Here is a 16,452-nt window from a genome sequence, read left to right on the forward strand (position 1 = left end):
ACAGATCTAGGCCCAGCTTCACCACAGGCTGCCCGTGTGACCTTGGGCAAGTCACTGAGTCTCTCTGTGTTTCAGTTCAGTTGGCAACTGTAGTTAATATTCATATTTCAATACCACAAATTTTTCATCCATTATGTCTGGGTAATATCTGGATATCCTCTTGTCGTGTACCTTACCTGTAACACATTAATTTTTTACACTAACACATCTTTGCACACGCAGCTCTGAGTGTTCCTCTTCCAATTTAAAGCATAATCAAAACTAGTAAAAACACACATACCTTTCACTGCCTCGTATTCCCCTGGAAAGTCAAAGACATCCTGAGTTAACGTTGTGTCTCAAAACTGAATGGGCAATAGTCAAGCGAAAACCAACATCTCCCTCACTGCTGATACGAATGTTTTGCAAGATTTGTCCATAAGATGCTAAGCAGAGCACAGCACAGGAGCCGGCTTCTTATGGAGGCAGGGACCCAACCTGTCCTACTGCAGCTGTTACATGTACTATGTTATACACCTCAAACACTGCACAGGTAAACCTGGACCAGAGAGCAGAGCTTCCTGGCTCTACATCACTACTCCCTGTCCCTCCCATATTGATCCCCAAAACCCTCCCCACCTGCCTCTCTTCATCCCTGGTCCTCTGCACCGACGGACACACCTTTAAGTGGGGTTGCCAGTTTTGGTTGGATGTATTCCTGGAGATGTCATCACATGACAATCTTTAATTAAAGATTGATCTTTAATTCCTGGAGACTTCAGGCCAATCCTGGAGAGCTGGCAACCCTACCTTTAAGCCCCACCTGATGCCATACCTGCATATCCCATGGCCAGTCTTCTGCCCCACTCCACATTGTTATTTGCACTCCAGTTGCACCTAGAAGTCACACTCAGAGCTGGGCCCCACTGCGCTAGGTCCTGTACGCACACACTCCAGGCTGGGCCCCACTGCGCTAGGTCCTGTACACACACAGCACCAGGCCCCACTGTGCTAGGTCCTGTACGCACACACTCCAGGCTGGGCCCCACTGCGCTAGGTCCTGTACACACACACACTCAGGGCCGGGCCCCGCTGAGCTGGGTCCTGTACGCACACACTCAGGGCCAGGCCCCACAGCCAGGGCTGGATTAACTCTTCTGGGGGCCTGGGGCTAGTTGATTTTGTGGGGCCCCCTAGGCTCCAGGGTTGGGCCAAAAATGCAGGGTTCAGTGTGTGGGAGGCAGCTGCCGGGGAGCGGTCTGGGCGGCAGGTAAGGTGCAGGAGAAGGCTGGGGCTGGGGGCTCTGGGAGGGAGAGAGGGTGCAGGAGTGGGCTGGGGGGATGCAAGGTCTGGGAGGGAGGGAGGGAGGGTGCAGAAGCAGGCTGAGGGGTGGGAGTGTGGGGTCTGGGAGGGAGGGTGTAGGAGCTGGGTGGGGGTACGGGGTCTGGGAGGGAGGAAGGGATGTAGGGTGCAGGAGCAGGCTGGGGGGGTGGGAGTGCGGGGCCTGTGAGGGCGGTAGGGTGTAGGAGAGGGCTGACATGCGGGGCGCTTACCTGGCGCTCCCGCTTGCTTCGGGGGGGGGGAGGGGGGAGACACCTGCCAATGGATCCCAGCCAATGGGAGCGGCGGGGGCGGAGCGAACGAAGCATTGGGACAGGGCTCCAGCCCGGGGCGGGTGCGGGAGGAAAGGGTCAGCAGTGCACGGAGCCGCTTCCCCCCACCCCCCGCCAGGCAGAACTGGCCAAGAATGCAACACTGAGGAGCTTTAGTGGCTGCAGCCCGGCCCCCCCACCCATGCTTAGCCCGGGGCCCTGGGCTACAGCCGCTAAAGGCCCTGCCCACAGCACTAGACCTGTGCACACACGCCAGACTATAAGAGACATAATCCCTACTCCAAAGAGTTTACAGTCTTGGGGCCTGACCCTGCAAATATTTATGCCCATGTCTAACTTTATCCACAAACCGCCTTTTCCCCACCCAACCCTCTAACTGCTGCCCCTTCTCCCTCCTCCCTTTTGTCTCTGAACTCAGTGAACCCAGTCTGCAAACAATGCTTGTGTCTCCAGCTGTCCTAGATCCCTTCCAGTCTGACTTTTCCCACTCCACTCTCACTGGGGTCCCTAGTGATCACCCTGGCCAAATCTCAGTGCCCACAACTTTGTGGTTATTTTTGGTTCCCCCCTCTGCACGCCCAGGCCATTTCCAAACACTGCTGCTGCTTCTTGGGTGTTATCTCCAGTATCTGCCCTTTTCTCTCCATCCTTGCAGCACAATCTCTCTCTCAGGCCCTCATTATATCCTGCCATGACTAAAACCACAGCCTCTTCTATGGCTCCCATACGCACCCACTGTCCCCCTTCTGTCCGCACAAACTGCATCTAATAAAGCGACAGTCCCTGGCCCAGGGAGCTCACCCTCTGCATGGCAGACAGGGTACAACAGGGGGATGAAATAGGCAAGTGGGGTGAAGGGGTTGGGAGGGGTTGATAATGATAAAAACAAACCAAAGCCCAGCTCACCAGGTGCCCAGTGCCAGCCAGGAGAGATTCCAGGGGCCACAGCACAGCTGGGTTTGGAGGAGGGATTAAAGAGAGGAGAAGGGGGCAGCTTTACTAATACTGAGGGGGTGTTTTTCTGTACATGGAAAGGGAGGCGGAGAAAACACTGAGGTTTTTAAGGGAGAAGCAGACAGGCAGGTGACCCAGGCTGGGGGGACCCCAATATTATCAGTACCGTCCCAATACGAGGGGCTTTGTTTTATATATGCAACTATACACCCTACTGCAAAAAAAAAAGTCCTTATTTTTCACGCTTGCTACCTGGTCACCCTACCTAGGCTGCCAGGAGGAAAAAAAAAAAAGCCCAGCAGCAGTACAGCTCCCCCTGGAAGTGGTGCCGAGGGTGACCCGGCCCCATGCGCCCACCCCTAGAACCGGCTCTGCAGGCTGCCATCACTGGCAGAGGGAAGGTGGCGCCAATTGCTCAGACAGGGTGGGACTAACTGGTGAGGGACCTAAAGGCAAAGACAAGGAGCTTGTGCTGGAGGGGGCCTCAGTGGAACTAAGTGGAGGATGTGGTAGGAGAGACGAGCCTGAGGGCTGAGCCTAGCAGCCGTGCTTTGGATGCAGCTGAGGGGACAAAGCGGCTGGCATGAAGGCAGGACAGGAGGCGATCACAGCAGTGGAGGTGTGAGATGAACAAGAGTCTGGGCTGTTGAGACGGACACAAGAGGCTGTATCTGTGACGTGTTATACAGGCAGGAGCAGGGAGACTGGGGTGAGGTCAGGACATGCGGGCCCAGCGAGAGGCTGAGTCAGAGACGATGCCCAGATTTCTGGCCCGAGTGACTGGGCAGATGGAGGTGTTGTTAGGGTGGCCAACACTGTATTTCAAAAATACCGGACAGTTTTTTTCTGCCCCTCCCACTCAACTCCCAACTCAGGCCAACATCATGGAGTGGTTCTCCCAGCCAGGGCAGGGGAAATAGCCCCGGTCCCCTCCCATAAGGAGCCACCTCAAGCAGGGCTCAGACCCCAGGCCTCCCACTCCACTCTGGGCTCCTTCCAGTCAGCTCAAGCCTCACACCCCACCTCAGGGCTACAATCTCTGGACCACAGGAGGGGCAGAGATCCTGGTACCTAGCTCGGGGCAGACCAGTGGGCAGGATGGGAGGGAGGGAGGGAGGGCAGCCCCAGCCCCCTGCCTCTGGGAGGGCTCATGGTGTTATCCAAAGAGATGAAGAAGCTAGGAAGTGAGGAGGGCTCTGAGGGGTGCAGAAGAGATTAAACACTCAGCTGTTGAACCTAAGTTGCCCTCTGGACATTGATGAGGAGATGTCAGATAGGTTGAGATGTGGGAACAGTCTTTAGTGGAGAAACAGTTTGAGAGACATTGGCACAGAGGTGGTATCTGAAGTCATGTGTGTAGATAGGAGCTACTAGAGGCAGGGTGTGGAGAAAGGAGAGCAGGGGGCCAAGCACTGGGCTCTGGGGGAGGGATGTTCTCTGAAAGAGGGAGACAGGAAGAGACCAACCCAACAAAACAGACACCGAAGAAGTGATTAGAAAGGCAAGAAGAGAACTAGGAGAGGAGGGAGCTGTGAAAGCCAAGGATTTAATGGAGACAAGTGGTCTGGTCAGTGGTGTCAGAAGGAGGAGCATGAAGCTAGCGCAAGGAGAATGAGGATCACATAGAAGCCATAGGAGCTGGCCAGGAAGGTCATTAGAAACTTTGGCGAGAGCGGTTTCAGGGGAGTGCAGGGGACAGAGGCTGGATTGGAGCAGGTCTAGGATGGAATTGGAGGAGAGGAACTCCAGACAGCGATTGTAGACAGAGTGTTCACTGAGCTTAGAGATGGAAGGCAGAAGGGACAATAAGTAGAGAGGGAACTGGGGTTGGGGATGGAAAGTGTGAAGATGGGTGAGACTAAGTGTCACAGGGTGTCTGGTCTTTTAAGGGAAGTTGGGCCCAGGGATCAGGTGACGGCTTAAAGATCGCCTTGTCCTCACAAAAGCCTGGCCAGCAAGTCCCTCAGCTAAGGAGAGCTTCAGGGAGCAGGAAGACACCTGCAGGACATCCTAGGACATGGAAAAGAGCCCTGTTCATGTCTGATTGTAACAAAAACATGAAAACAAAGTTTTAACAAGGTTTTAAACAGGAATTTGGATGGGCATCCAGATCTCTGAGGCAGCTTCGAAAACCTCAGCCTCACTGTGTGAAAGGTTGGAAATTTGTAACTCCATTCCCTGCACCAGCTTTCTCGCAGCCACTGTGAATAGAACTGTCCAGTGGGTGAGAAATACCCTGTTAGACAGGATAACCTGTGAACAAGTATAGGCTATAGATTGTGTTTCTTATACCTGTAACTTTATGTTTCCAAATCTACACTTGCTTTTAGTTGAGTCCCTGTCTTAGGCTCTATTAATTAAACTTCAGTTTTGTTTTACTGTAGAAGTGTCTAAGTGCCTGGTGCAAAGGAGTGTGTTGAACCAAGGTGAAGCCAGTAAGCGGGGGTGCATTGCTGGTGTCCAGGAGGAGACAGGGGACTGGGCAAAGGGGTGTAACAAAGCCGGGGTGTGAATTGCTAGCCTGCAGAGAGACACAGTGGGGCTCATGGAGCCCGGAGCACAGCACCTCGTGTTGCCTGTAGCCAGTAGCTTTGGGAGAGTTTCCCTGGGTGGGCACAGACAAGGTTCTCACACTGTGAGCAGGTTGCAGCGATTTAGAACTCGTGTAACCCCAAAGGCATCTCAGAGCTCCCGATACACTGAATGGGGAGAAGCAGGCGACTTAGAATGGGATCCACAGAACCTAGTGTGTTAGAAGCCATGTAAGCCAGCCAATGGGAGAGGCCGACAAGAGGGGTATGTTCTAAGCCCCACCCCTCTCCTGAATTTGGTGCCTCTCTCTGCTAGTGATCCACAGCCAGGAGCCCCTCTTCTGGAACCAGGCAAATTAGGCATCTCTGTGTGTCTGAGAGACAGAGGAAGGCACTGGCCATGCGCCACGCAAGATGGCCGAAGGGTAGAGAGGTGTTATAGAGTGATTCTGAGTTAATGTTTAATTAAAGTGTAACAAAAGAGACAAAAAGAAAAGGAGGACTTGTGGCACCTTAGAGACTAACCAATTTATTTGAGCATAAGCTTTTGTGAGCTACAGCTCACTCGCAGAAGTGAGCTGTAGCTCACAAAAGCTTATGCTCAAATAAATTGGTTAGTCTCTAAGGTGCCACAAGTCCTCCTTTTCTTTTTGCGAATACAGACTAACATGGCTGTTACTCTGAAAAGAGACAAAGGGAGCTTCACATCAGAATGTCCCATAGCCCAGTGATTAGAGCATTCTCCTGAGAGGTAGAAGATACTTGTTTAAATGCCTTCTCCTTATCTGGCAGATATGTGGGACTTGAACCAGAGTCTCCCACAGCCCAGGTGGGTACCCTAACCCCTGGGCTAAATGTTACAAAGGAGGCTCACAACCTCTCCCTTTCCCACCTCGTTCTGTGTGGTGGTGGGTAGCCTCTGAGCACATCTACTGGATCAGGCCCCACAAGTGAGCTAGATGCTCCTCCCCTCAGTTTATGTGTCTCCAGGAGCACAGGTGGGAGATGGTTGCCTTGCTGTAGATATCTGGGCACCTGTGTGCTCCATGTGCCCAGAGGCAGAAACTTAGACACTGAGAGAACTTTTACACCAGAGATTAATGCCCTGAGTGAGTTTAGGTGCCTACAGGGTTGGGTTTCAACCAAGTGGGGTTTTGTGGACCATGGTGCCTAAAACTAGGATTGAGAGGCTTATGTCTGGGGTTTCTTTGTAGATCCGGGCCGTAATGCACAGTGCAATTCCCAGATAAAAACTACATTAATGTGGAGCTAAGGCTGAGAGAACATACTTGTAACTTAGGGTAAAACACATTACAGGAGGAATCTTTTAATTATTCCCAAACCAAGTGTTATACACCCAGGAAATACAAATTATGGTTAAATTATAAAAGAAATCTATGGTCTAGAAATGCAGCTAAGACATCTAAACAACCTTAACTCTGCCCTGTAGTAAGATCACGAGGGGGAAACTGAAAAACATTGTGTGCCTTTAAAAATCAGTTTCATTTAATGTAGAACCACACACACTGCTCTGCACTGATCAGACCTGTATGGTTATTGTATGGAGTCACTGCAGGGTGGAGCTGAGGTTGTGGGTGTGCGTGGTTACTGAGGGTAAAATCCCTTCCCCCCCCCATATTACATGGGCACAGAAGGGTCAGAACACAGCGGGTTCCTGGGTGAGGGATCCTGTCAAACACTGGACAAGTCTCTCCGGGTTCATCTACGTTGCAGAAAACCTTGTGTCAGTGGGTCTGAGCCTGGGGCAAACTGACTCGGGCTTGCAGCATTCGCACTACAGGGCTGAAAATATCAGTGTAGAAGTTTCTGCTTGGGCTGGCACCTGGGTTCTGAAACCCAGCGATGGGGGAGGGTCTCAGAGCCTGGGCTCCAGTCCCAGTGGGAATGGCTACACTGCTAGATTTAGCCCTGCAGCACAAGCCCCAGTCAGTTGACCCAGGCTCTGAGACTCGCAGCCACAGGTGGGTTTTTGCACTGTATATGTACCCACAGTCTCCAGCAATGAGACTGACCAAGTTGGGCTGTTGTATTCAGGGCCCTGGGCTCAAGGTGCCATTTCTGTAATTTCCATGGGGTTTATTAGGACAAATGGGCCCTTCACCCTTCAGAGCCTCTTTGTGTCGGTGTGAGCAGCCTTGAGCTCCCTGCTTGGGGCTCTGGTGCCCATATGGAGACATTCCTTGTCACTCATTCAAACAGGCTGTAACTCCACTTGCTAAAATTGAGCTAAAGGTGTTAAACTGTGACTCCACTGGCAGTAAATGTGGCTTTCAATTGAGTTAAGTTGGCTGGACTGAGCTGACTTGACTGACTTGACATGAAATCTTCAACACATCCCATTGGTCCCAGACACTGACCTTTCTGCCTCTTCATCTCAGATCGCAGAGCCTCTAGAGGGAGAAAAGAGGGAGAGGTGAGACTTCCCCCTGTAGTCTTAATGGGGATAATGTTAATTTTGTAACTGGCCCAGACACTGACCTTTCTCTCCTTCCCGTTCAGACAGCAAAGTCTCTAGAGAGAGAACAGGGCGAGAGGTGATTCATCAATTCACAGATTCCAAGGCAAGAAGGGACCATTGTGATCACCTAGTCTGACCTCTGCATAACACAAGCCAGGGGGCTTCCCCACAATAATTTCTACAGCAGATTGTTTAGAAAAACATCCAATCTTGATTTACAAACTGCCAGTGCTGGAGAATCCACCACGGCCCTTGGGAAATTGTTCCAATCATTAATTAATAATGGCGAGATTTCACCCTGTTGTGTTTATGGGGATAACTCTACTGTCAGCTAGTGTAATGGGATCCAAACACTGACCTTTCTCGCTCTCCATATCAGATCGCAGAATCTCGAGAGGGAGAAAAGGGCAAGAGGTGAGATTTCACCATCATGTTTATGGTGCAGTTCCAGATATTAATATAATTGTGCTGTAACTATGAAAGTGAGGCAGACAGACTGACAGGACACAAAGACAGATCTGTCTCAACATTCCTGCACTGACCATCCCTCACTTCCCTCCCCCACTGACCATCACCTCTAGGAGCTGCTCTAAGTGTCTCCCCTAGGAGCCATCCCCGCTTCCTGGGCCTCGTCGCACTCCCGTCTGATCTGACTGTTGCGGGGGAAGAGGAGAGAAGGTCTCTTTTTTTATCCAGTTCCCTGTCTGCTCCCCTCTGCGCCCATCCCCTGGGCGGCCCCAGTTCTCCCCAGCTCCTGACTGTGGGGATGGGGGAGGAAAGTGAAGGATGGGAATGGGGCATTGACCTGAGCTGGTTAAGGGACAGGGTCTGATTGGCTCCATCATGGGTCAACTGCTGGCCATGTATCACTAGGGTCATGCCTATTCCCTGATCCTAGTGATATCTGGGAAAAGCTCCTTCTAGGGCCTGGGTAGATGGGGTGCCCCAGCTAAGAATCGTGTGGATGGGGTCTTTTCTTTAGCTGGATGCTTGGGTCAGCATGAACTAGGGAGGGGTGTGTGGATGGGCCCCTACAGGCATCGCCTCTAAGATCAGCTCTTTCCTACTTGGAGCTCATCCACTTGGTGCATCAGCCCTGAGGTAACAACACTGCTGGACATGGAGGCAGCGTCATGTCTGCCAGTCACTGCTGAGCACAGCCTGAGCGAGACCGTCTTGGGACCCAGTGTGAGCAGCATCTCAGACCAGCTGTGCAAGTCCTGAGTGTGTTTGTGTAATTACAGCATCCTAGCCACAGCTCACCAGGGCAGCTAGTGCGGAGAATTCTCTGAAAGGCCCAGGGAACAAGACAGTGACAGTTAATTTTTCTGATTTTTTTAGTGCTTGGAAATGAACCCCACATAGCTTTCTCTGGACACAGACAAATTTTACATATGACTGAAAATGAGTGAATCCCTGTGTGATGGGGCCTATCAACCGTGCACTGGTCTAACAAGGGTTGAACACAGCCTATGGGTGCAAGAGGCCATGCATCCTCGCCCCTCCTGGACACGCTCCAACTGGATGCTGGATATACAAGGGAGCAGTTCAGCCCAGTCTGGGCTAACAGCGGAAGAGAGCATACGCACACTCTGAGCTCCTGCCAGGAAGCTGCTAGAGCTGCAGACTGTGGCAGCTGAACACACCGAGCCCACGGCAGGACCCCGGTTGACTGCGGAGACAGAGGAAGACAGACAGCTGCTGCTGGTGGAGGAAATGCCATCACTGGAATCATGGGTGGGAAGCAGCCCAGGAAGATTATTTGTTGAGGTTGGAACCTGAATCTGAAACCAGGGCTACTGGTTTCATAGGGCCCTGGGTTGGGACCCAGTGGAGCAGGGTGGATCTGGGTCCCCCTACCCCTTCCCGTGCCTACCACTGGGTGCAGGGGCCACCCCAGGGATTGGGTGCTACTGTCTGAGATGGTGACTATTGGGCACTGCTACTGGAAGCTAGAGCCACTGGGTGTTAAAGCCCCAGATTGATTGACTTTCGCTGCTAGGCCTCGCTGCCCTGAGGATAGGGGCAGCCATATTGACTCTGGCCATGGGGCGTGAGGGCAAGGGCAGCCCCATATATTCTGGTCACAGGGCCTCTCTGCCCTCCACACCCACCCTGCCTAGGTGCTCAACATGATGGGATTGCTTGCCCAAATGATCACTTTTGGCTGACTGATTTAGTTGGGGATTGGTCCTGCTTTGAACAGGGGGTTGGACTAGATGACCTTCTGAGGTCCCTTCCAACCCTGAGATTCTATGATTCTATGTGGGATCCCACATCTCCTTGTTATTGGGGCAGGAGTAATAAAGGGTTGTTATCCTTGGTGTGTGAATCAAGGGCAGCAGAACTGTACGTGGCATAACTGATTGAAGGACTCACCCTCAACTAAATGGCACTCGCTAGGCAGTGGACATGGGCTCCAAAGCCTAGTGAGGCTGGCCAGCCAGCTATTTGATCCTTTTTGTCTGCTGTGTAATAACAAAGTTAATTTGGAGTCAATTGAGAGTTTTGTTATACACCCCAGAGCTGAAATCACTGATATTTAGGTCTAACTGTTAGACCTGCTTTGGGACAGTGTCTCTGATGTAAGAGATTGCCTAGTGTGCACCAGCCAGTGAGGCTCCCACACTCTAACAGCTGAAATCATGAGAGTTGTGCTAAGTGTGGGGACCTGAAAACATCCTGGTGGATTGGTATAGCAATTGGCCAGCAGGGTGGCTGGGGAAGAGAAGCAGAGGGCCAATTGTCTGTCAGGGTAGCTGGTGAAGAGGCACAGTGATCAGCCAGCACGGTGGCTGGCGACGAGGAGTGGCAAGCAATTGCTGGGCAGCAGAGCTCCTAATATGCCTGCTTACCCCCTCTCCACCCAGGGTGGGAGGTGAACTCTGCAGATGCACCTCTGGACTCTGGGTCTGCACTGACCCACAACAACAACTGTGAGTGGGGTGCAGAGAAGGGATGGGCATGTTAAAGGGACATTTGGTTGCTGGACTGAAGAACCTGAGGGAAAAAGGACACTGCTTGAGTCCTTGGCTCATTGTTTATGTTTATGAACTCTGTTTGTGGTGTATTCCCAAATTAATGCTGGGTTATTTCCCACCTTTTATTAAGTTTCTTTCTACACTGAGACTTTGTGCTTGCAAGAGAGAAAGTATTGCCTCTTAGAGACACCCAGAGCATGGTATATAATTGTCCCAGGTTACTGGGTGGGGGCTCAAGCTGGTTTGGTGTTGTGTTGTTGAAGGGAAACCCCTAGGTATTGAACTCGGCCCTTGTTGCTGCCAGTTCCAACAGGCAGAAGGGTTACTGGTGACAGCTGTAAAGGTACAACACCCAGTTCCAACTTTCACAAGTACAAAGCACAGCTCCTTTCTGCTTCTCTGAATTACCCGCTTCCGTCCTCAGTGGGAAATGGTTGTAACAGATATTTCCCCTTCCCAATTCTTCAGATACTTGTAAATTCCCACACAGCACTTCAGGCGAGAAAACCCTGGCTGGGACTTTCACAGCTGCCTTGGGGGTTTGCACACTCAGTGCCCATTAATTTAAACAAAAATTGAGTATTCAGATCCCTTAGGCAGCTTTGAAAACCCCAGCATTGCTAGAAATGCCCAGATCACTGAAGGCCAATTTCTACCCCTTGTGATCAGAGGAAAACCTACAGCTGAGCGCTTGTACTACAATAGAGAGTTTATTGCCCTGTCCCTGTAGCAGGATCTCAGGGCCTGTCTACACCTACAGCATTGCAGCTGCACCGTGCAGATGCGCCGCTGGAGTGCTTAGTGGAGATGTTACCTACACTGACAGGAGAGCCTCTCCCATTGGGGTAGGTACTCCACCTCCCCGAGAGCTAGGTCGGTATCACTGAGTTGCTCGTGGGTCAGGATTTCCCACACCCCCGAGCGTGGGATGTAGTTATACCGATAGAAGTGTGCAGTGTAGATCCACCCTCCGGCTGAACGCAGCAAGTTTCAGCGCAGTAACTTGCCAGTGTAGACAGGCTCCCAGCACTGGGAGCTACGCCCCGCCCCTCGTGGAGTGGTTTTGCTGGTGCATGACCACACAGTAGATAAGGTAATTGCTAACCTCTCCATTATCACTACTTTCCCATTTGCAGCTCCTACTCATCTAGATGGGGAGGGGAAGGGGCATGCACAGACTGGGGCGGGGGCAGAACTGGAACCGAAGAAATCCCCTCTCTCCTCCTACTTTCTGTTAGTTTTTTCTTGCCAAGTTACAAATGTCAGCGCTCCAAGCCCAGCTCACTGAGCCCCACATGGGTGTTTCAATGTAAGTGGTGCTGATCCCCGTGGAATAGTTCAGAATCCCATTCGATTGGGATCCTTTAATGAACGTTGAAGGGGTGAAGCCATTTGACACTTCTCAGCTCAACTGTGAAGCCATCGTTCACCCTTCTCCCACCGCCCATTGCCTGAAACTCTTCTGAACATGGAATCAAAGCCCCTTAATCCCTGTATCTTTACTTTTGTTTTTCATTTTTATCTCTCTCCTCACCCCAAAGCCCCCTCTCTCGTTACTTCACCTGTTGCTCTGTCTCACCTCCAGAAGCAGTAACCGGCCAGGGCCATGAGAACAGCCAGAAGAGTCAGGATCACCCAGAGAGCCACTTTCAAGGGATTGACCCTTGGGAAAAATGGCTCTGCAAGAGAAAGTGCCATTGACTTGGGAGCAAACACGTGCAGAATGAAGGCAGGACACTGTGACAGTGGTGACACTGTGATTAGTTAAAAGAATCTCATGGGGAAAAGCACCATGAGATGTGGCTCCTTTGTGCTTTATTATTAAGTCAATGAAAGTCCAGGCTTTATTCTTCTTACTGATCATGGTTCGTTAAAGGGAGGGGGCGTGTTGGAGGTAGGGAGGGGGTAGGGTGGAGCTCTGCTGTGTTACATCTATCCCGCACTGGCATAAATTCAGGTATTTCCTAGGTTGCTCTAACTGATCCCCAAGCTGCAGCCAGTGCAGACTGACCCTCAGAATCAGAGAGTTGTGACTAGCTTCCTGACACCCCCAACTCCCCTGTGTTCAGAGGGGCTCAGCCACATGAGAGAGTCTGGCCCAAAAGATGTTATTGCAGGGTTTTAATACAAACAAAACTTGAGCCTGGAGAGTCAGATTAAAAATTCCTCCAGATTCCTCTTCCCTGGGCCCTGGAACGATGCTGACAACAGGGTCCTTGCTATGTGATTAGTGTGGTGTATTGAAAACTGTGTAGAAATCACAAATTGCCACTCTGAATCCTGAGGGGTTTTCTGATGCTGCTTGCAGGCTAGGGGGCTCTGTAAGGAGCATGCAATGTGGGGCCTCTACAGTCACTCTGCACAGAGCCAGGTGGGCTATGTTCTGCCTCCCTGCCTCAGGGAGCAGCCTGCTTTGTCTCTCTCTGTATTTGGCTATTGTGTGTTAGAGTTCTGGATTTTGGGGAATAAAGCAGCATTACATTGTAACCTTCCAGGAAGAGTATTTGTTTTGTTTCTAACTCTCTGTGGGTATGCTGTGAACACAACAATCATGTGATACCGGGCATACCATAAGCTTATCAGCAGCGCAGCACTATGAGATCTCAGATGAATAGTGATTAACATATGCAACATTGTTATTATTATAGTTGTCATAAACATACAGCTAAGGGTAGACTAGAATTCCTCCTTAGCTATAAGGGGTTAAGAAGCTCAAATAACCTGGTTGGCACCTGACCAAAAGGACCAATGGGGAAAGAAGATAATTTCAAATCGGGGGTGGGGTAGGGAGGCTTTGTTTGTGCTCTGTGTTGTGTGTTCTCTGGGGAAACAGAGAAGCATCAGGTCAGAAAATTCCTTCTCCTAAAATCATCCTAAAATGAGTCTCAATATTGCAAAAAGAGTAAGTAAATAAGGCAAGGCACATTAGATTATGTTTTGCTTTTAGCTTGTGAATTTTCCCTATGCTTAGAGGGAGGTTTATCCCTGTTTTTTGTAACTTTAAAGTTTTGCCTAGAGGAGAATCCTCTGTGTTTTGAATCTGATTACCCTGTAAAGTTACCTTCCATCCTGATTTTACAGAGGTTCTTCTTTTACTTTTTTTTCTTTATAATAAAGTTCTGTTTTTTAAGAATCTGATTTACCTATTTGGTTGGTATATTATTCTCAAGCCTCCCCAGGAAAGGGGGTGAAGGGGATTGGGGGGATATTTTAGGGAACAGGAACTCCAAGTGGTCCTTTTCCTGAACCTTTGTCTAACTCACTTGGTGGTGGCAGCAGTAACCATCCAAAGACAAGGAAGGATTTGTGCCTTGGGGAAGTTTTTAACCTAAGCTGGTAGAAATAAGCTTAGGGGGTCTTTCATGCAGGTCCCCACATCTGTACCCTAGAGTTCAGAGTGGGGAGGCAACCTTGACATGTCATAAACATACAGCTACAGGTAGCCTAGAATTCCTTGTTACCTGTAAGGGGTTAAGAAGGAATTCTAGGCTACCCTTAGCTGTATGTTTATGACAATAGTGATGAACTACACATTCTGTATTAACAAAGTTATTTGGTAGATAATAATACAGAAAAATATGAACCTTTTTTCTAAAAATCAAGATGCTTTTTAGCTAAAAGTTTGTTTCTGCATGTTTTGGGCCTGATCCTTTATTGTTAGCACTGCCAAAACTCTCATCAACCTGGTTATGCAGGGAAGGTAGGATCCGTTCCATTGTGTGCTGTGAAATAAAAAAACACAATGTACATTCATGGCCGATGCTGGCTGTGGAGCTCTGTGATTACTGCCTTCTGAGCAATTAAGTACAAGTTATGACCTGATCCTCAGTTATGACTTAAATGAGCAAAACTCTCATTTAAGGTGATGGGATTTTGCCAGAGTCTGAACTGCAGGATAAGGCCCATAGCACAGCTCTCACATTGATGTGGGAGTTTCAGATGTCATCTAAATAGCAACGCTGAGACCATATCCAGGGCTCTCTTGTGCTAGTCAGGAAAAATGACTTCATTAGCCAGATTTGCACAAACAGTCAGCACCCAGCAGCTCTCAGTGAGAATAAAGGAGAATTCCCTCCCCCCCACCCCCCACCCCCCCAAGAACTGCGATGGTCACAGCACACAGAGAAGTTAGACACAGATATCAATACTCTTGCTGGAAGGTTGCAGCATAATGTGACTTTATTCCTTAGAATCCAGAACCTTAACCCACAAGAACCCTACAATGGAGTCTCTAAGGCAGCCGGCACAATTCATCCCACCTTGCTTTCTGTAACACTGTGACACACTGCACCCCATATAAAACCCTGAACCCCCATGTTCACCACTGCTATATGATTGATATATTTTGTACAAAGTGTGCCTTGTGAAGTATCATTTGAAATTCATAATTTACTGAATAGCATTTTTCTGTTTAAATGTGTACGATAACATTGTATGTGGAGCTATGAGATTTTACTACGTTTGTTAGTGAAATATGTTATAATTCTGGGGAATGCCCACAGACTAGCTCCTCAGAGACAACAAACTGATGACAGGTGATGGGAAGCTATTAACTGCTGAGGCAACCATTTGCCATCGGGGGACTGTAAAAAGATTTGCATATCAACCCCAGTGACATCTCACACATCACGTACACAGATGGTGCGAACAAGAAATTTACAGTTCTCCTGATAGACTCTTTGAATCTCACATACACAGGGGACTGTTTTGTCTACACCCCAGTGGGGAGTAATCCTCGAAGAGAGGAGGAGGGTATAAAATAATAGACAGTGATCTTCACCTTGCCTCTCCTCCCCCATCTCTACTCACAGCAATAAGACTGCTTGAAAGTCAGTAGAAGCAGCATTGAACGGGGGCGGGGGGGAGAGTTGGTCCTAGCTGGAAGGCTTGCCAGTTAGTTTGGACTGCAGTAAGTTTTTGGGTGTGAGAAACCTTTTTGCTTTCAAATGTTGTTTAGCTTGGTAAAGTTTAGGAATTAGTTTTTGGTTTCATTTTTTATTTCTTTTGTAACCAATTCTGACCTTTATGCCTTATCACTTATTATCACTTAAAATCTACCATTCTCTAGTTAATAAACTTATTTTATTGTTTTACCTAAACCAGTGTGTTTTGGTTTAAGTGTTACTCAGGTTAACAAACACTCCAGCAGAATCATTTCCGTTGATGAAACGACTGACTATTAAAGATTGTTCAGTAGTGTGCTGGACACTACAGGACGCACACTCCTGGGTGCAAGGCTGGGGAGTTTGCAAGTGTCACTCTATGTAGTCCATAAGTGGCTGGGAAAGCATTCATGTAACTTTGCTGTGAGTAACTTTACGTGCTAATGGCTGTGTGTGAGCAGAGCCCAGAGAGGCTGCGTTTCACTAGCAAAGCCGTGTACGAGGCACCCTGGGCTGGACAGTTAAAGGGACACAGCAGTTCAACAGTCCAGACTGTACCCTAGGGGATGTCACCAACAGGACTTTACTTCTTAGAATCCAGAACCATAACACACAAGAACTAAAACCACAGAGAGGAGGCTGCTCCCTAAGGCAGCGGGCACCTTGCTTTACGTTGGCTTGTCTGTAGGAACAGTTAGTGTGTGGCAGCCTGGGATGTAAATCCACCTCGCACTAGCCTGCTGTGCACTAACTGGCTGTGTGCACCCTGCAACGGTGAACTACAAGTTCCCTGGTGCATTTTGATCTGTTCCCATTTCAAAACAGGGTAGAACAAAGCACACTGCGGAATTACTAGTGTACGTAGCCGGGTCCACATGGACAGTTAGTATGTGGCAGGCTAGTGAGAGGCAGATTTACACCCCAGCTTGCCACAGACTGCTTCTGTGAACTTGCAGGATTTTCTACAGAGCCCTCCGGTCTGTGAACAGGACCTGGCAAACACCCCTCTCAAAGTGATGGCTTGAAATTCCA

General features: G+C 49.7%; 1 pseudogene; it reads right to left on the reverse strand.

Annotated features, from left to right (window-relative positions):
- LOC140898123 (butyrophilin subfamily 1 member A1-like) overlaps positions 1–16,452 on the reverse strand; it is a 54,421-nt pseudogene that overhangs the window by 11,347 nt on the left and 26,622 nt on the right.

This window comes from Lepidochelys kempii, chromosome 14, assembly GCF_965140265.1.
Source record: "Lepidochelys kempii isolate rLepKem1 chromosome 14, rLepKem1.hap2, whole genome shotgun sequence".
NCBI lineage: Eukaryota > Metazoa > Chordata > Testudines > Cheloniidae > Lepidochelys > Lepidochelys kempii.